At 45.8% G+C, this 21920-nt stretch overlaps 1 protein-coding gene across 5 annotated transcripts in view; it reads right to left on the minus strand.

Moving 5' to 3' along the window:
- Positions 1 to 21920, minus strand: part of NR2E3 (nuclear receptor subfamily 2 group E member 3) — a 242011-nt gene that overhangs the window by 84514 nt on the left and 135577 nt on the right. Inside the window, exon 2 of one of the 5 annotated variants that reach the window (XM_085643976.1) lies at positions 12991 to 13806. The exons of the other annotated variants lie outside the window; for them this stretch is intronic. The gene's annotated coding sequence lies outside the window, so the exon portion shown is untranslated. The remainder of the gene's footprint in view (positions 1 to 12990; positions 13807 to 21920) is intronic. 5 annotated transcript variants of the gene reach the window in all.

Genomic DNA, 21920 nt, shown 5'->3' on the forward strand with positions numbered 1-21920 from the left:
GGATAGTACCACAAAGCGTTACTGGCCCACCTGGACACAATGGGTTTGTTGGTGTCTTCGAGGGAATTTGGATCCTGTGGTTGCAGGTGCCGTTCCCATCTTGAATTTTTTAGCAGACTTGGTGTCAGATGGGCTGGCGTATCGTTCAATAAATGCGATCAGATCGGCTATTTCAGTGGGCCATGTTCCACTAGACGGAGTCACAGTGGGGGAATACCCGTTAGTCTGCAAACTGCTGCGGGGTGTCCGGCTGTCGCTAACTCCAGAGCCTCATTATTCGGTCCTGTGGGACGTCAATCTAGTTCTAGTTCTTGTCTTGGCAGCCGAACAAATATCTTTAGTTGAAAGAGCTTTCTTCTAAATTGGCTATGCTTCTCTGTTTGATCTCCTGCAGGAGGGTTTCAGACGTCTGGGCTTTGGACATCTCGGCAAGAACTTTTTCCCCTGACTGGGTGATTTTTACGGTAGGACGACATACTAAGTCCCATACCCATACAGTTTCATATCCGGATTTTCAGGATACCCTAAACTATGTGTGGTGGATTGCCTTAAGGCGTATTAAGACTTAACCCAAGAAATCCGCCCTCTGGGCGAACGTCAACTCTTGATAGCACTCAAGAAACCTCACAAAGCTGTTTACTCGCCCACAATAGCTAGATGGGTGCGTTGGATCATGCAAGAGGTGGGCATTGACACAAAGCTATTTGGTGCCCATTCAGCCAGGGGAGCTATGGCCTCTAAGGCGTTTGCGCTGGGAGCGCGTCTAGAAGATTTAATGCGTGCAGCTGACTGGTCTTCGGACTCTACTTTCAAAAGGTTTTATTTTAAACCGGTCATGGATGTGGCTCATTTAGTGGTAAGTAAGCTTTGAACTAGCATAATCTGAAGCCTCCGGTCCTGACATAGAATCGGAATTTGCCACGCATACTGAGGGTAAGTTCCAATTCTATTAAGGCGAGGATTATCCCTCCTGGAGCGCAATGGCGTGAACCCACCCGTATAGTAGTAAGTAATTACTTCATGTTTTCGTTGTGTGTTTGAGAGATGTTCAATGTTGCTCTTGATTCGGACCTCATAAGAGGCTTGATGCATTTTAAATTGCATATCGCATTGGGGTTTTTTCCATACTCTTACGTTGTCTTTGTTTTTCCAGGAAATGATGGTTCTAAACAAGAACAGTGATAATTTGGCATGACTCATGCGAAGAAAGAGGAGGAAGAGAGACAAACAAGGGACTATGTACTTGGGATAATAGAGACTGAAGAAGGACTATATTCTTGGATTCCTCCCTGGTTGTAGGGAGTTGTAGTTTTTGTAGTGGATGTTTTATAATTCTTTGAATATCTTTCTGGCTGCTTGGAGTTCTGTAATAATAAAAGTGAAGAGAGATAAGCATAATCCTCGCCTCCGTGTCCTTAATAGAATTGGAACTTACCCTCACTATGCTTGGCAAATTCCGATTCTTGTGTATTCTAAACTGTTTTAAAAGCAATTACAAATCTGTAACAGTTCCAATTCCATTCACAATAGAATTTCCTTGTAAAGTTTTGCAGTTGAAAGTCTATTCTACGTACCTGTGCCAAATCCTGCTTGTTCTACAAATAAAAACATCAGTATACCTTTTTATACTTACCTAATTGATCTGGATTCTGTCTGAGTTTGTGCCATCAGTCTTGATCGAGTGAATACAATAAATGCTTAACACCCTCCTGATAAGTCTAAGTACTCGACCACACTACCACAAAGAAAGCAGGTAGTGATTATCTAATTCAGCCTCTGCTATGCCTTTGGGGATCCACTGGACTCTATGCACACTATACCTTACTTTGGTATAGTAAATACAGAGTTAGCTTCCTACAGTTACTCACACACACAGACTAGCAAATTGGCACACACAGCCTGATTCACAAAGACTGCCCACAGCAACATAGACGGGCACTCACAGATTCGCCGAAGTCACTGAAACAAAAATTAATTCACAGACTGCCACTCCACACAGACTGACACACAAGAAGACAGATACTTCTACACAGCTTGATTCCCACAGGTAGCTCACCAGCAAAGACTGACTCGAGCAAACATAGATTCACAAAGAGAGACTGACACTACAACACCGGATAACTCATTCACAATACTAATTAGAATAACTTGCATGTAGACTGACATGCCTTACCAATTTCCACACATTAATACAATACAATATTCATATCAGATACTTTTAATTTCAGGGTTTTTTTTTTGATAAACAATTTTATTGGCTTTGGAACAGCATCAATCACATCATTTTCGGCCATCATTGAGCAACAACAGAACTTGACATATGGAGTACAAGATAAGGCAGCAAATTCACAATGAACCAACATCTGAAATCTGTCATACAATCACTATTATAGTAGGGAGCCCCTCTCAAAGTGCTCCCACTATTTATTTACCCCAAATCTGAGTATGATTGGAATGTCATCCTCCCACTTCATAGACTACTGCTGGGCACACCAGTCCACTCCATGACACCACTGAGACAATGTGGGCGTCCAGGGGATTTCCAGCAGGCAGCTATGTATCGTTTGGCCACTATGGTGGCAGTCCCTAATAGTGCCAAGTCAGCCCTTGTGCCCCCCATCCTATAAGGTGCCCAAAAGCAGCACTTTTGGTGAAAGTTAAACCTCCAAACCCATTACAGCCGATAGTTCCGTAGCCACCTCAGTCCAGTATCGTGTCGCAGCAGGGCAGGTCCAAATCATGTGATAGAAGTGGGGCGTGTGCAGCAGGGAAAGTATGCGGGTCTCGGCAGGAGACCCACCTTATATAATCAATGGAGAGTGAGGTAAGTGCAGTATAAGTATGTTTGCACCAATCGGAGTTTAGAGAAAATTGTGATGACACGGGGGGCCATCACTGTATCCCGCCAGTCCTCATCTTCCAATGTTCCCACCCATTCCTCCCATCGAGTTTGGAAATGTTACAGTGTGGCAGGCGCATTAATAACCAATGTGTGTTATATCTGGGAGACACTAACCTTCCCAGAGTACCTATCAGGGGACTAAATTCAGGGAGTGTCGTGCCATTTGGAATGTGGGCTTGCAAAGCATGTCGCAGTTGAAGGTATATATGAAATTGCATTGGTGATAGCGCATACATGGACTGAAGTTCTTGAAAGGAGAGCTGTTCAGTTTTGGACCAGACATAGCCCAGTTACAAGATGCTAGTGGCATCCCATCGTGCAAAGCCTTCCAGAGCAGCTGCCTCACCCAACCATATACCCTGCCATGGGGAAGTCTGCTGGGTACATTTGAAATTCCACCCAGTGTGGTGAAGTGCAGCTCGCCAACCAAGGAAAACCATTCGGGTGACCTCTGGTATGGCAGTGGAGACACGGGCACCATACTACAAGGCCATTCCATGGCCAAACCCCAGCTAGGTCACCTCCACTCTGTAGGTTGGATCAGACCACCCCCCATTCAGCCATTCATTCATCACCAGAAGCTGAGAGGCGACACGGTAGAGATACAAGTTGGCCATACCTAAACCACCATCATGTTGGCAGTTGACCAGGGCCAAGCGCAGTCTGGAGTTGTACCAGATAACGGACAACACCAAGGAGTCCATCTCTCTAAACCAATGGTGGGATATTACTTGCGGAAAGTTCTGAAAGAGTTACCTGAACCTCGGCAACACCATCATTTTATAGAGAGCAATCCTGCCCATCACCTCAAGCGTGTGGGATTGCTAGGTTTTCAGGTCCATTTTAACTTTACGAATCAGCGGGGTAATGTTTATGGATCAAGTCAGCTCAGGATGCAACGCCACCTGTATACCCAAATACCGAATGCTCAGCCTACGTATTGATATGATAGTCTGCTACTCACTACATTCCCGTGATGGAGATAGTTGGGACTAGTATCGATTTCGCTGGATTGATTTGTAGCCAAGGTGCCTTGACAAAGAGCTGAAGACGGGGTACACAAAGAGGGTCACTCATTCCAAGGTTAGAAAGGAACAGGACATCATACGCGTACAGCGCAATGCAGTCCCCGTATCCTGTATCCCATTCTCAGCCCACACCTGCACATCACTTCAGGTAAGTTGAGCAAGGAGCTCCACAGCTAAGGCAAAGAGGAGGGGGGGGACAAAGGAAAGCCCTGTTGGGTCCCGCAACAGATGGAGAACGTGCCAGAAACTGACCCATTGATCTGTACCGATACATTCAGATTAGAGTAAAGGAGTTGAACAAAGCTACAGAAGCGGGTGCCAATCCCCGCTTTCCACAAGACTTCGGACAGGTAGGCCTAATCCACTGTGTCAAATGCTTTCACAAAGTCTATTAGGAGGTAGAGCTAGTGGGGGCATTAGCAGGTGTTATCAGGCAAGGTCTATATGGACAGTTTGAGGCAGTGCCTTGTTGCACTTGCAGGCATAAATCTGCATTCTTCCAGGTGTATGAGGGTCAGGAGACCTCTTTTCAGAAGTGTGTCCAAGACTGTGGCAAAAATTATGAATTCTCCATTCAGTAAGAAGATTGCTCGGTATGCTGCACCTGTGGTATGCGGGGGGGATGATTTTGATATGACAACAATAGTGGCCATGTCAATTTCCCATGGGAAAAAACAGTCTCAATTGCCTCCTTGTAGAGATCAAGAAAATATCAGTAGCGTATCTCTCAGGGCCAGGCGTTTTCTCTGATGCCAGTGCCGAGATAGCATCTCCAATTGTCAGGGGCAGGTCAAGCACTTGCCGCTCAGCTCATGACAGTGTAAGAAGTGGTATGCCATCTAGGAGGGGGGGAGTCAGATTCAATTGATGGCTGAGGAACCGCCGCATAAAAGCATAAAGGCAGCAGTAGCACTCCACAAATGTCTGGGTAATGGCCAGGGTAGAGCGCTGGAAGTTGCCGGCATCATTCAATATCTCAGGTATCACCTGCCCAGTCATAGGATGCTTAGCCAGCCAGTATAGCATCTTGCCCTTCCTGTCCCATCATCTAAACACCCTCGCCGTCTAGGCACGTCATATTTGCCGCGCTGCCTCAAGCGACAGAAGGTAGATCTCTGCATGGACTAACTGAAGCAGTCAGGATGTCTCTCCATGGGGACCGGCAGGGAGGTGTGCCTCCGGTCGAAGGGCATGGGCCTCCAATCGAGTCATGTGTTGGAGTTTGACCTTCTCCTTCCCCCTAAGTATCCTTTTGGCATTGCCTTAGATGGTGGACTTACAAGCCGCCCACAGGGTGCATTCAGACCTCACTGATTCACTGTTAGCCTGAAAATGCACACATATCTCATCTGCTAGAGCTCGGGAAAATGTCTTATCGTGGTGATGCCGGGGAACATCAGTCCTAGTGCCCAGATGCAGGAGGACTGGGGCATGATTGAGGATCCCACGCAGGAGAATCCGTACCTTGGACACAAGGGAACATCAGTCTTAGTGCCCAGATGCAGGAGGACAGGGGCATGATCGAGGATCCCACGCAGGAGAATCCGTACCTTGGACACAAGCAGGCAGTCCGTGGCAGGCATACAAATAAGATCAATATGCTCATGGAAGCAGTGAGTAGCCGATGTATGTGTGTATTGCCGCTGCTTGAAGATGCACAGTCTCCATGTGTCACAGAACAGAAGAGCAGTCACCCAACTCAAGAGATGGCGAGCACCAATTTCTATCTTAGATAGGCTGCTCCAATGGAAATTGAGGCCACCCTTGCAGATTTGTGTCCTAGCTGCCAGGGCTCCCGAGGGTGCCTGGCTCTACAAGACTATGAACTTTCGTACTTGTTTGTTCTGGTTTGACTGCTTGTATCCTTCTTGATGTATAAACTGTATAGCGCTCTGATACCTTCGGTGGTCATGTTCGCGCTATAGAAAACGTTGTAAATAAAAATAAATAAATAAAATCAATGCAGTGAGTGCAGAGGAGACACCAGTTGAGTCCATCTCCGGGGATGGGACCGCATTGAAATTGCCTCCCACCACAGTAAGACCTCCAGGGAGTACCAGAATTATATCTGTAAGAGCAGTTAAGAATGAGTCAAGTGTGGTCGGGGTTTAACATGTGTCCTTCCACTTTGCCTTCAAGGACGAGGTAACGGCCTCGAGGATCAAGGGGCACGTGGGAGACTGTCATAGGGAAGTAACGGTGAAGGAGAATCACCACCCCACGTGTACCTCTAGTCATTCTGGTGTGATAGACCCTGTCACAGCCCTGACGTAGCAAAAAGCGCCAGTGAGTGCCCATCAGGTGTGTCTCTTGGAGCATTAAAATGAAAGGGACACTGGAACGCCATTGAACGCTATATATGATCTAGTAGACCATTAACATTCCAAGACAGAATCTGAAGATCTGTGAATGAAGCTATAGTAATAAGGTATAAGGTAGAGTCAGGACAGGTGGGCATCACCAAGGAGAACCAAAGAGTCCAGCAGTAAAGTGCTGCATTGAAGTGTGTTGATGCGATGCGTGAGTCATACAAGTTGATGTGATGTGACAGCAAGACTAAACACAAAAGGAAATAACCAACCAAACTCATGCACAAAAATAAGGAAGAACCCACCCTCCCCAACAAACCCTCACCCAATACTACAACCCGGAAGCATCTGTCTCCCGAATAACTACAAAAAAATCCCAAAACATTATTGAGTCAAACGTGGAGTGGTAGACCTCTCCTTGATGTAGGATATCTGATGACCAGCTTTCAATTGACCAGCTTTCAGTCGCAATACAAACAGCCCAGAAAGTACCCTTACAAAAGTCATCCAACAGTACCCTCAAAGCACAGGACTGGCGGACAGCCTGGTATTATCATCAACTGCGGGGAGGGACGAATTATTTTGTGACCCCCATCTGCTGGGGCCAGGCGTGGGAGACCGCTGCATTTCTTGGTAAGGGATCAGGATCCCTCGTTGGTGGCACTGAGTTGTCAAAGTTTGGGGGGACCAGCCCACCTTTGCATTTCGACTCACCCGGCAGGAGCAGGTCCAGACCCTCTGTTGCCTTTGGACAACACCCGACCCGTCACTGAAGAGACAGGGTCAGAAGCATGAGGTGATCGTCCCGGGCGGCAAAGTTGCTTTTCCTCAGTTAGCCGGTCCTAAGCAGTCTCTGGGGTTTCGAAGAAGTTGTGTCTTATTGCCGTTGATCTCTTTAAGATGCACAGGGAAGAAGAGCATGCAGATTAGATTAAGGGCCTTTGTTTGACCACCATGTATGATCATCGCTTTGTCTGCACCTCTTTTGTGTAGTCTTTGAAGATTAAGAACTTTGACTCATTGCAGTGCAATTCTGGGACAGCCCGAGCCTCATACAAGATGTTATCTCTATCACTTAAGTTACGGATCCAAGCAATTGTGGGTGTATGTTGTGCCCTGGGGGTGGCTTGGGAACAAAAACCCTATGTACGCGCTCCACCGCGAACCAAGGAGAGAACTTGTCCACTGACATCCAGGACTTAATCCATTTCTCCAAGAATTCGGCCGACTGCCTCGACTCGGCCCCTTCTGGGAACCCCAAAGAGCTGAGGTTGTTGCACCTCTATCAATATTCAGCATCCTCCACTCGATGATGTAGTTCTGCCATTTGGGACAGGAGGTGAGATACCTTGGTCTTGATGTCAGGCAGTTTGTCTTCCATTGTCAAGATACGTCCTTAGACCTCAGTAATTCTGCCAGTGGCATTACGCAGATCCTGATGTAGAAGTGCCACATTCACTTGTACTTCCCAAATTTTAGTTTCAACAGCCGTCGGGGAAGTATGAGTGGCCTACAGGATCGTGGCCAAGTCTACATCAGTAGGCACCACTTTGTCTCCTCCTCCCCCCACCACCAACCAGGGCCAGTTGGTCAATCTGAGACTGGGATAAGTGGGGACAGGTGGTCTTGACTTTCCCTATGTTTACACTGAAGGGAGTTCCAGACGCAGCTGTGCAAGAACTCAGACCGCTTGCTACAGACATGCAGCATCACAAGCAGCTAGGCTCTTTAGAGTGAAGTAGAGGCCACAGAAGGGGGTTGGAAAACAGGAAGATGTCAAACTGCGCGAGCGGTGGAAGATCAACAAAGGCCCATCAATGTCCATACAGCAAGAGACAAGTGAGGCTCCTAGCCCCAAGGCAAGTCACATATATTAGTGCTGGGAGGGATCAGTGCCAAACACACCGCTGGCAGCTAGGTAGTGGGACCAAACCTTCAGCACCAATCCCCAGCGATTCACCCATCACATTTCTGAAGGCCAGCTGGGGAACGTGGCGCCCGCACATCACAGGATCAGACAGCACCAAGCATGGGAACAGTGGACCCAAGACCCCCTGAGCAGGCCCGAGTCAATGTTATGCAGTGCTGCATCGTCACCAGAGATCAGCGGGCCACCAAAATGCCTGTACAGTCAGGTTCATCGGGACAGGCACTTTGTCCTTTAGGTCTTGCAGGACTGCCTTGCCTAAATCAAGTTCGCAGACCCACCATTGGAAAGGTCTACGCTAAGGTAAGGAATCTGTGGCTAGAAGTCTCTATCAGATAGTTACTTACCTTCGGTAACTCCTTACCTGGTACCAAGGAGGAGAGAGCAAGCCAATATCTGGGGTTGTGTCCAGTTCACTGAACTGGAATTTTTACACCAGGTGTCCTCGGTGAGATCTAGGGGATGGTATTCTTCATGGTTCAGTGGCCCCTCCCATGCATCCCCAGGTACTAGCCCATAGGAATAGGGCATAGGCTCCGGGTTTGGTGGAATGGATCCAGTCAGCTCCTGAGTCTGCTTCAGGCAATGCCCACCCTGTTCCGTGTGTTGGCGTCATGAATGAGAGAGGGTGGTGGCATCAGAAATAGGTTGTGGTTGCTATTCCCGATACTTTCTTGTGCCCAAGAAGGACGGAGGCCTTTGTCCTACCCTAGACCTGCACTGTCTCAATGTTTTCCTGAAAAAGGATAAATACAACATGCTCATGCTCACTCAAGTCCTGTCTGTCCTGGAACCGGGAGACTGGATGGTAGCATTAGACTTGCAGGATGCACACTTCTACATCCCTGTCCTGCCTGCCCACATACGTTGCCAGCAGTTCGGGGTAGGCCACAAGCACTTTCAGTTCACCGTGCTCCCCTTTGGCCTTACCTGTGCCCCTCAGGTGTTCACCAAGGTGAAAGTGGGCTTGCAGAGATCAGATGGTGGGCTTGCAGAGATCGGAGATGCCAGTCTTACCATGTCTCGATGACTGGCTGTTCAGGGCAGGCTCGCCCCAGGCAGTTGTCTTCCACCTCCAGACTACGGCAGACCTTCTGCAATGGCTGGGGTTCACTATCAACGTGCCAAAGTCACACTTTACCCCTTCTCAGATGCTCCCTTTCATCTGAGCTGTTCTGGATACAGTGCAGTTTCAGGCTTATCCTCCCGAACGGCGAGTCCAGGATATTCAGGCTATGATACCGATGTTTCAGCCTCTATCCTGGATTTCAGTGAGACTGACTCTGACACTGCTGGGCCTCACGGCCTCCAGCATCTTGCTTGTGACACATGTCTGCTGGCATATGTGGGCACTGCAGTGAGACCTGAAGTTCCAGTGGGCGCAGCACAAGGGAAATCTTTCCGACATGGTCAAGATCTCGGACGGCACTGCAAAAGATCTGCAGTGGTGGTTAATGAACCACAGTTGGGTCAGAGGCAGACCCCTCTCCCATACCCAACCAGATCTGACAGTAATGACAGATGCATCACCCTGGGCTGGAGTGGCCATCTGGGAGAGGTGAAAATCAGAGCCTCTGGATCTCCAGCGGAATCAGGGCTCCACATCAAGTTATTGGCACCCCAAGTGATCCGACTAGCATTGAAAGTTTTCTACTCTCTATCAAGACCAGGCTACTGCAGGAGTTCACGGACAACAGCAATGCCATGTGATACTGCCACAAGCAGGGCGGGGTAGGGTTGTGGATCCTTTGTCTAGAGGCTGTATGTCCCTGGCCATGGCTGGAACGTCAAGGCATTTCCTTGGTGGTTCAACACCTGGCGGGATCTCTGAACACCACAGCGGACAAACTCAGCTGAAGATGCCTAGCGGATCACGAATGGTATCTCCATATGTAAATGGTGTGAGGTCTTTTTCAGCAGCGGGGAGAGCCTTGGTTCGATCTGTTTGCCATCGCTGAGAATAAGCAAAGTCAGCAGTTCGGCACACTGGAGTTTCCAGGGTGGCTCTTGCTCGGAGACACCTTTCATCTCGAGTGGATCTCAGGCCTCTTGTATGCCTTTATACCCATACCACTCCTGCCCAGAGTTCTCAAGAAGATCAGGAATGGCCGGGCCCAAGTGATTTTTGTGGCCCAGGACTGGGCTTGGAGAGTCTGGCATCCAGAGCTGCTGAGCATGGCCATCGGTCCTCCTATCAGGCTGCCCCATCGGGAGGATCTTCTGTCGCACTAGCAGGGGAGAGTTCTCCACCTGAACCTGTCATGCATGGAGATTGAGTGGTGATACTTGACAGATTTCGACCTTCCACCCGAAGTCTGTAATGTTATCTTGGAATCTAGGCTGCCCTCCACCAAGACGGTATACACCGGTCATTGGTCCACGTTTATGGCATGGTGCGCAGCCAAACAGGTTGACCCTTTATCTGCACCTCTTTCCCAAGTTCTTTTATTTATCCTTACCCTGGCCCAGAGGGATCTGCATTTGGTACATTAAAGAGTTATTTATCCACCATCTCTGCTTCCCTGCGGCTGCTAGACCAGCCTTCCCTCTTTAAGTCCACTATTGTAAATAGGTTTATTAAAGGTTTGCAGCACTTATTTCCTCCAGCTCCCCTCGTTTTGCCTCAATGGGACCTTAACCTGGTTCTTACTTTTCTAATGTGTGCTCCCTTTGAGCCACTTCATACTTGCCTTCTTAGGCTTCTTACCATCAAGATGGCCCTTTTGATGGCAATTACATCTACCCAGAGGGTCAGTGAACTGCAGGTGCTGTCATCCCAGCCTCCATACGTCTTTCTTCCCAGAGAAACTGTCCCTTTAAACTCAAGCAGCCTTCTTGCCGAAGGTAGTCACCTCATTCCACGTAGGCCAGTCCATCACCTTGTTTAAGCTCGACCTCATCCCTCTAAGGAAGAGCAGAGACTCCCCTGTCTAGACCCAAAAAGAGTGTTGTCGTTCTACCTCATTCACACAAAACCGTTCTGGGTGGGCGAGCATCTCTTCAAGGGATATGTTGGAGCCAAAAAAGTAAAGGTTGTGCAGAAACGAATTATCTCCCTATGGATCATGCTCTGCATTAAGATCTGCTTTGCATTGGCCAAAAAGCAACTTCCAGAGGTTTTGCATGCTCATTTCACTAGAGGTAAGGTTGCAGGCAGTGCGTTAAAATGCAGAGTTACAGTCTTGGTCATCTGCCAGGCAACAACGTAGGCCTCACTGTATAGGCTGCAGGACTTCCTAGCCTAAATCAAGTTTGCAGACCCACCTCCCAAGAGGTATTGCTTAGGTATCTATTCTGAGGTGAGGAATCTGAGGCTAGAAGTCTCTATCAGATAGTTACTTTCCTTCAGTAACACCTTATCTGGTAGAACTTTTATCTAGCCGCAGACTCCTTACCGACCCACCCCTCCTCTCTACTCTGCAAATGGATTTATAGGTACAGGGCTGCTCCCTTCTTAGGGCCCTTGTTTCACACACCGGTGGTCAGTGTTAGTCATGGCTCCTTTCTTCTGGCGTGGAAAGTCGAGAAAAAAAGCCTGATGTCAGCACGTTGGGGTGGCGCTTATATAGGTACTGCACATGCTACTCCTGGCACAGACAAAGCCAGGGGGAGCATAATGGCGCCACCTACCAGCCCAGGGGTACTGCTCATCAACACATTTCTGGATCCAGTCGGACGCCTGGGGATAATTCTCAGGTAAGGAATCTACGGCTAGATAGAGTCTCTACCAGATGAGGCTTTACCGAAGGTAAGTAACTTGTTCTTTTGGCCAATGTATTGAAAGACACCTAGCTATGTCTCCCACCAAGATATTGTCAGAGAGATCTTTTGTTGCCGGAATTGGTTGGACATATAGACAATTGGGTCTGTAAGCATGTGCTCTGTATGAAGAGCACTACAACGGCTAAGCCTTATATAGTTGATCTGAAGCCTGTTGATATGCCAGAAGTACCTTGTAGAGAAGTATGAACAGATATTATACGCCCATTTTCGGTGTTCTGCAAAAGAACCTTTTGAAATAGTTTTGCTAGATTATTTCTCAAAATGACCTAAGGTCAGAATGGTGGGGAACCTTGACACCAATACGGTTCTTGAATTCCTCAATAATGTTTTTTTTTTTTTAGAGGGATTACCAAAGAGTTTAGTTTTGGGCAATGGTCCCCAGTTCACCAGAAATCTCAAGGGTAAGTACCATGAGCATTTAGCCATTGTACACAAAAGGATCTCAGTTTTCCATCCTGAAGCTAATGATCAGGTGTGGAGAAGGATAATGGATTTTGTTGGAAGAAAGGACTTCAGGTTATGATATTGTCTTGTCGCACAATGTACATCCTGCAATGGGTTGTGTGCCTTTTCAGTACTATGCGAAGTTATTTTCTTGGTCGTTGAGGTAACGTCAGAACATTGTTGTAGATGTGGTTCCTTAAAAGTCGTCCTTGTAACAGGAGAGTTTGGCTAAATCATCCGTGTGTCACAGGTAACAAAGGTATAAGTGAAACAGTAGACACTGAAGGCAGGAAGGGCGAGGGTGAAAGAAATAAAAATATGTCATCTTTACAACAGAAAGTGTTTAATCAGATATGCTATAGTTGAGGCAGATCTCAGCAAGCTTTGTCCTGCACGTAATGCAAAATTTGATGAATGTGGGATTATAGGGCATTATGCACATGGCTACAGAAAGAAGAGTAAGAAAAACCTTAGTGACATATGTGGCAGAAAATGATTTTGAGTTTTCAGGAAGTGAAGAGGATATGCCATCCACACCTAAGCCTGTCAAGAAGAAGAATGTTGTTGTTCATATAAATGGCAACATGAGAAACAAACCGTTATGCTGGGTGGCTTTTGGAAGTGCATTTATCGTGGCTGCTGATTCTGGCTCCCAGAACACAATTATTGTACAGCGAGTCTGCGATGAGGACTTTGTGTAAGCCTTGAACCTTCTAGCATCAGTCCAGAAAGATTTACTGGTGACAGTATTGAGGTGTTAGCTTACAGGGTACTCGTTTTTAGGCTAAAAAATCGAAACACCACCTGTAAACTCTATATTGCTAGAGATAACCCTTCGGTTCTCGTGGTGTGCATGGAGTAGGTCTTGGTGGCCTGTTGTGGTGAAGATATCAAGGTGTGGGCTTTGAAGCAGTTTCCAAATTTTTGGGAGGGAACATTGGTAAATTGAAAGAATGTTCACCTCAAATCAGATTGAAATCTAAACCTACACCTAAGATCCACAAAGCTAGGAAAGTTCCTCTCATTGTCAGGGAAGAAGACAAAGTCTCATAGCCTTTAGATGCATTATAGTGGGTTTCTCCATTGGTTGTAACAGAACAGGCGAAAGGAAAGATCAAACTCTGTGTTGATCTGAGATGTCCTAAAGAAAATATTAATTTAGATCAATACCCCTTGCCAAGGGTTGCTTTCTTTGCCTAGCATTTCCACCTTAGATTTGTCCTCGACATATCACCAGATCAGGTTGCACCTGGACAGCTGACATTTGACTGTTTATGCCGGATGGGTATTTCCAATTCTGTTGTATGCCTTTTGGATTGCTTCTGCGGCTTGCAGTCTTCAAAGGCTTATGTCAGAATTATTTGGTGATATGCCAAGTATGGTCTGCTTCTAGAATTTTATCCTGATTATCAGCTGTAATAGAAAGAAACATCATTTATGACTTTAGTGGGTGTTGGCAGTATTGCGGAAAAAAAGGTCTAACAGCTGAGGTTATTAAATGCAGATTTGCAGTGCATCAAGTTACTTGGTACATACAATGGGTGATAAAGCTTTCTGGCCAAAAAAGAAACATTAATGGAAACTATCACAAAACCTCTCCACCTCTCCCACCCCCTATGCCCCCGGAGTCCAAGGAAGACCTTAGGTAATATTTGGGCGTGGCAGAATTTCTCCCAACTTTGTGGAAAAAGTTTGTGTTGTGGTTTGTACTCATGGTCCTTCTGCCCAGTGCCTAGGGCCATGTATTTTTTAACCTTAGCCCAGTCGCTGTGCAACCATTACATAATCTGCTATGCTGGTAGAATGCTGGAGATTGTGGGGTCAGTTGGAGGCTGAGCTGCTAGTGGACTGGTGGTCCTATTTGCTGTTACAGAATAAACGTCTGAAAATGGACTTGCTGCACGTGTGATACTTCACCATTGGCAACAACTGCCTGCTGGGGACAGGTACTTGTGGACCACCGGTTTCCCCATGGACCCACAGATTTTCAATATTTCTTTTTTTTTTTGGTGCAGAGTGTCTCCTAACATCGATGTGACACTGCACTGTACTAGTCAATCAGTCACATACTTTTATTCGATAATTTAAGATCATAAAAAGACACAGATACAATATTTAACACATTTGTGCAAATCCAAAATTAAAATGTACATTAAAATTCCTTAAAAGTCCATTCCAAAATACTGCGCATAAAAATAGCAGACAGTTCCATATACGAAAGACTAGAAATAAACCACATCATCAATCATGAACAAACTACAGCGTCCATAGGATCTACTCTTTTCTTCGTATTATTAATCCGCACGGCTGCCACTAGGAAGTTTGCAACGTGGAAAATAATCCGGGCACTGCTCAACAATTGCAAATAAATAAGTGCCGGCCTAACCTGAACAAACCCTGCTCCCCTTAATACTGGAATCAAATACTTCTTCCTAATGTCTGCATAATACTCGCAGAACATAACAAAATGCAGAGTATCTTGTAATGAAAATTTGTCACACTTACAAGGCTCAGCATTGTCCGGTATTCCCCATTTAGGGAAATCTCCCAGAGTGAGGTGAATTATGTTAAATCGAAATCTGGTTAACAGGTACCGATGGAAAGGACGTGTAACTAACTTCAGGTAAGGCTCCAATCCTGGTGAGCTCACTAACCCAAAATTTAGTCTTACCATAGGTTTTTTCAACTCTCTTTCCACCCTTTCAAAAGATAAAGGGTTAGCCATGGCAGTTGTTATCAAATCCACATCTTCTTTCTTAATAGTTTCCGGGGCCAGAAAGAGCCCAGGACGTCCAAGTTTTTTAAAAGTGGATTCGATATATGCTATCCATGGAATTTTACCAGCCTTGTCTAGAGCTAGACAGACTTTTAGAATCATATGATTCAATGTAATCTCCTGATTAAGCCAGGTCTTAAGCCAACATATTAGCGGGGCTATTTTCAGTATATCAGAAACATAACCCAACCCCATCTCTGCATGGATCGAAAAAGTAGGGGTTGACTGTGGTACAGATAATAAGGTTCTTAGAAATATATTTTCTACCACTTGAATTTGATGATCCTGTGAGCTATACCCCCAAATCTCTGAGCCATATGTAGCTATTGCAAGGCACTTAGCCTTGTACACCTTCAAAATAGCTTCTATGGGTCTATCCCCAAGACGTTTTGAAAAGCTCATAAGGGGTGACGTAGATCTAGCAAATACATTTCTTTTATGTTTCAGTTGGGGACCCCAGGACCCTTTTTCATCAAATAGGAGCCCTAAATAAGTAAAAACAGGGACCCTTTTAACCTCATCTCCCCCACAGAAAAAGGACATCATTCTTTTCTTCCTACTTTGATCCCCCACTATCATTACATGAGATTTTTTAGCATTTATTTTCAGATCTAAAGACTCCATTAATGTGCCAAACTTATCCAGCAGTTTATTTAGTCCAACACCAGTACGTGCCAGTAAAACTGCGTCATCCATGTAGAGGAGAACTGGTATAATTGTTTCTCCTACACGCGGAACATCCAATGTTGCTCCCTTCAAGGCAGGTTCTAATGCATTTATATAAAGCGTAAAAAGTAGGGGTGCCAATATGCACCCCTGCCTGACCCCTCTTTCCAATTTAAAATACCTTGTACATCTCCCTTCCTGGGTGACTCGAATAGTGGCTAATAAGCCACAATGAAGGTCGGCCAGGAATTTAACTAAAGCATGGTCAATACCAATATTCAGTAAAATTTGCCACAGCTTCCACCTATTTACTAGGTCGAATGCCGTTGAGAGGTCCATAAACCCCATATAAAGGGAACCCTTTTTTGCTATGGTATATTTACTGATGAGGAGCTGTAGGTTAAGACATTGGTTTAACGTACTCCTTTTGGTTCTAAAACCGTCCTGAACATTAGACAAGATCCCTCTCCCCTCAAGGCAGTCTGACAGCCTCACCAGAATAACTCTGCCTAATATTTTCACCACAGAGTCTATCAAGGAGATAGGCCTATAGCATGATGGATCATCTCTTTGGCCCTTTTTAAAGACCGGGATAATAATAGAGTTGGACCAAGAAGCGGGAAATGAATTCAAACCCGAAGCATTAAAGACATTTGTCAATATCCTGGCCCAAAATCTAGGAAAACTTTTAAATAGGTCCGCTGGGACCCTGTCCGGTCCTGGCGCCTTGTTTTTCCTAGTCTCCTCAATTGCTCTTGTCACTTCAGTCTCCTGAAAAACCACTGCTGGGACTGAATCTAAATTAAGGATCGCATCTTGCGGACTCTCTGCCATCTGACTCCCATAGATCTTCTCAAAGTGGGCTATCCACTGGACATCAGGAATGTTACAATCAAGTGGGGAATTATCTTCTCCCGAGAAGAAGGGCTCATTAATGGTTAACCAGAATTTCCCACTATCCCTCAGGATCTCCGGGGACAAAAGTTTATCCCATGCCTCTTCTTTGATCTGGTTTTTCCTAACCCTGATGGCCTGTTTATAGGACTTCCTTAACTCCTTAACTAGCTCCCTGTTTCTAGGGCACTCTTTCAATGCTTTAAGAAGAGCTGAGTGTGCCCTAGAACAGGAGTTATCAAACCATCTTCTTCCTTTATTAATTGTAGGAAGAACTTTCATAGTCAAATTGCTGTTAATTTGGTTACAGATAGCATCAAAAGCCCCCACAATCGTTGTACTTGCTGCAGCAGTGTGCAGGCAAATGGTAACCTCACTCGCTACTTTGGACAGGACTTCCCCCATAAAAGTATCTGGGATTACTTTTGTCCATTTTAGCTTCCTGCCTTGGTCAGTTGGTATTATCTCACGCCTAGTACCCGTGATCCCTGTTTTAATAAAGCTTAAATGGGCCCCCGAGGCCACTTCTAAAGTCACGGATTATGATCACTAAAAGCAGAGGTCCCCACCTTGTATATTAACACTCTAGGCAAAACTAACGCTGTCACAAATTTATAATCTATAACTGTGCCCGGGTCCGTACCTTTATAAGTAGGTGCCCTTGGACGTCCCATGACACACCCAGATTCGTAAAGGTTCGCGGAGGCCAAGAGGTTCTCAAGTGCCTCCCCTTGCTTAGTGTGTTCAAAATGCGTGTGAACTGAATGTGGGGGACCTTCAAGATTATCAAAAACACACGCTTGAGTTCATGGATGAATATTAAAATCACCCATGAGGATGACCTCAGAGCTCGGGTATTTAGCTTTATATGTTACTAGGAAATCCTCTAGGCAGGTTAAAAATTGATTTAGACTCTAACGCTCAGGAGAATTATAAAAGTTAACCAATAGCAATTTCTCAGATTGTGGCAGTGATAGCTCCACTATCAGACAATTATTGCAGGCCGCAACAAGCTGTTTTAATGAGCTATTTAATTTCAGGGAGAAAAATATTGCTAAACCTCCCTTCGCTCTTTCAGACTGGGCCTGTATCGCAGGAGTGAAAAAATGCGAATACCCATCTATGGTGAAATTATTGTTTATGTCCCAGGTTTCTTGGAGTGCTATTATATCATATGACTTTAACTCACCCAGCCAAATCCTATCCCTGCACTTGCTTCTCAACCCAGCTATATTCCAGCTCAGAATTTTACATGTAGGCACTTGGGGATCAATGTTTGCGTCAGAGCTTTCTGTTTCATTTATGCTCTTGACGACATCACCCTCATTATGGTCTACATTACTAGCTCCCCGAACACAAGTGTCATCTTGCAGTCAATCGCAATCTTCCAAACCAGTTAGCCCGTCAAACCTGTTAGAAAGCGTTATATTCCCCGGAACACTCCAATCCTTTTGCCCCCCAATTAGATGTTTTTCCCCCCCGCCAAGGATACTCAATTGCGTAGAAATAGGACAGGGGAAAAGAATGAATTACTGATTCTGAGTCTCTTTGGTACCATTCACAGATATAATCCACCGCCCTTCTGTTCCTAAAATTAATAACTATGCATCCCCTTCCACAGACTTTGGTTTATTCCCCGCCCATCCCACTCTTCTAGCGAAAAGAATTTCTGCAGATACATGGAAAGGCAATGGGCGGTTCTTGTTAAGCCAGAAAATGATTTTGTTTTTTTAACTCCAAATAGGATTCCTTCTTATCCTGACTTAGTGAAGGAACCCCCACCAGAACCACCACATAAGGAGAAGACTCGGGGGGGGGGAGCTGAATATTCGGTAGGGTAGTTTCGCTATGAGCAGTAGTCTTTTTATGCATGGCTTGTTGGTGGGTTGCAGGCCTGCTGGTCTCTCTTTGTTGCGACCTATCCCTTTCTCTCAGTCGTTCGGCAAATAACGACTGATTGAGGGCCGATGTAGGGCAATGTACCCGGGGATCTGCCAAGGTACCACTATCGCTCTCTTTATTCAGTACTTTAGGGGGAATATCTATGACAGATACATTGATTACATTTGACCCCTCGTCGCCTGCTTGATTGATAATTGGCCCATTGACCTGCTTTCCCTCTCTAACCCGAGATGAGGCAAGCGACAGTTCAAGGCACACTAATCTGGTTTCAATTAAATCCAATCTCTCTCTTAAAGGGGCACAAGCCTTCTTGAGAAGGCATTCCAGCTTTGTCCAAAATGATGGTCCCATCTCGTTCAGGCCTTTCTCATCATCCCGGAGATGAGAGATCCTTTCATCACTTACAGGCTGTGAGCCTTCAGAGATTTGAGAGGGACCTTGGGTTAAGGGCTTGTTAGGCAACAAAGCTTTTCCAGGTTTTGACTTCTTCCTAGGAATCTGTACTTTAGCGCCATTATGAATCCGTTTTGCTGACAGACCCTGTACACATTGGGCCGACCCCACCTTGACACTACTAGCTGACCGGGTTTTAATATTAGGTGAACGTGTGGCCCCTTACAGAGTAAAGGTATTTATATCCAAACTCTTATCCGGTGAAGTGACAGCACAGGGTAGCTGATTGATCAATAATCCAGCTATATCTGGTGATCGACTCCTCCCTCCTCCATAGATATCCTTGAGGCAAAGGTATTGGTCCGTTGTGAGACTGGAGACCGTGCTTCGCCTAGCCCACCCATATAAGATCTTTTATCCAGGGCAATGTCCAAAGATAGTCTTTTCTCTGTTAATTTGATATCCTTTGTCAAAACTGAGGACACTCTAACTAAAAAATTATCCAGAGTGCCCATTATCGCCCCTCCCGTTAATTTTCTAGTATCCCTTCCAATCAATGGAGAGGCAGACATAATGTCCGGATAAGGGCAACCAACTGGTGAAGGTAATGAATATCACAAAGGAGTATAAGCAGCCACTCACTAACCTTGAATGTGTAAGATTGATGCAGGGGGGGTGGCCCGACCCGGCCTTTACCGGACTAGAACGGGCTAAAACGGGCCCGCCCTTGGCCCGGGCTTCGCCCGGCTCGTCCCGCGAAGCGGGGCTCTGAGTTGCTTAAATGCGCCTCCTGGTGCTGGCGCGGTGTGGATAGAGCGCTCCGCCGCTGAGGCAACCGGGAATTGAAGTCCCGTGGCGGCGGCGCTGCGTACAGCGTCCAATGACTCCTGGCAGTGGCGGCGTTATCCGGTATGGCGAGGTAAGCTTTTCTCCAGTAAGGTCCCCCCTGTACTAGTTATTACTGAAGAGCTCCTCTCACTTGAATTTTCTTAAACCTGTTTTTAAAAGAAATAAAAACTGAAAGGAAGGGTCATTTACTTTACTAGTCGGACCGTTACCGACTTTGCTGCCTTTTAAATTCCATTACGACGCATGACCACAGGCATTCCATTCATGCGCACTTACTTACGAGTTCCAGTTGCAGCTCGTGTGACGCAACAGTGCCCTGCAGGAAGTTTGTGACTGAGGAGCAAGGAGGCAGATACTTTAGGTCTTCATCGCTGCCGCATTGGACCATTGTTTTCACGTGGTGTCCTTCACGTTTTAGCAGATTAAGGAGTTGTCTGCGGCTTCCATCAGACGCGGAGACACCATCGGCACTTCCCGGTCATGGAACATGCGCAAAGATGTAAGATGCAGTCTTCTGGTTTAAGCATCCATTTCCTGGGCATCCGCGGTGATGCGCACACCCTTTCAACCTGACGTTCATCTTTCTACATGCGCGGTGATGCGTGCACCTTTCTTTACGTAATTAGACTATTTATAACAAGCACAGGTCAAGACAACGATGTGCACTCAACAGTGAATCTCCAGTTTCAATTCAAAGCATTCTGAGCAGCGCGGTGATGCGCACACCTATCGGATTTTCAATTTCTTTACTAGGAAGCAACGTGAGTAGCGCGGTGATGCGCACACCTCATTGGATTATGGTTCAAGAAGTAGCACATCAGCTGCTCAATAGTCATCTTTAAGGGTTGAACACTCATTACAGTGTTTGAATTCTGGTATTGTACATTATATACTGTTGGTATTGTTTTAGTCACAATCTCTAGAAGTTATTCTGGTATGTCATTTTATTACGTTCTCTTGTTTTTCCCTTTCTCCTCTTCTCCTTTCTTACTTATAAGCATTACTTATTCCTTGCATATGGCATCATCTAGCATGTCCCAGCCACCACAGCTTCTCTCTAAGGGTCATCCCATTTTGCCTTGGAACAGATGGAAACTCTTATTTGATTCATATTTGCTTGCTATTGGTGGTGGGAAATGTTCTGCCCTCAGAAAACAGGCAGTTTTGTTACATAATTAAGAGATTTAAGGTAGACATGTGTATGAAAGTCTGGATGAAATTATTTTGGGGTGTGTTGAAGGCGAACCAGACAATGTGTTTGATATGTCGGTTATGATTTCAGAAAGGCATTTTGGAGCTAAAATTAATGTTGTTTTAGAACGACACAAGTTTTTCACAAGGGTTCAAGGTAAACAAGAGAAAAATGGAAGTTATGTGGCAGCCCTAAAAACGCTAGCGCGCGCTTGTGAATTTGAACAACTCACTCACATTCTCTAGTAAGGGATCAGATAGTTAGATGCACCAATGATGTCAGAGTTGAACAAAAACTTCTTGCTAAGAATTCAGATCTTCAAGAAACAATAGATATTGTTGAAGGTTTAGAGAACACAAACATGTGGGTACGTGAGATGAGAGATGACAAAACAATGTTGTGCCACCTGATGACACTGTTGTTCATGAAATAAAGAAAGATGGTGATGGTGATAAGGGAGGTGGTGATAAGGGAGGTGAAATAAAGAAACAGAGCAGTGGTGAAATGCAAAAGAAAACGTTTGAAAAATGAGCATTTGAATGTTGGATGCACTACCAGTGGTTTGAAGTGTTTCAGGTGCAGAAGTGATGGACATTTGTCTGATAGACAAAGTTGTTTTGCAAGATTTGCGGTGTGCAAAAATTGAGGGAAAAAGTGACCCTATGCTCGCGTGTGTCGCAGTGCCAAGAGTCAGGTTGTGCCTTGTCTGAAGGAAGATTATGTTGAATGTAAGAGAAGACGGGGTAATTGATGGTGACAAATTGGAGATGCCTGAATGTCATGGTTGGAGGGAAACAACTGTCAGTTTTGGCTGATTCTGGATCGTCTTACACCATGGTGGGTGATAAGAATTGG

Source organism: Triturus cristatus, chromosome 3_1 (genome assembly GCF_964204655.1).
Source record: "Triturus cristatus chromosome 3_1, aTriCri1.1, whole genome shotgun sequence".
NCBI classification, from domain to species: Eukaryota; Metazoa; Chordata; class Amphibia; order Caudata; family Salamandridae; genus Triturus; species Triturus cristatus.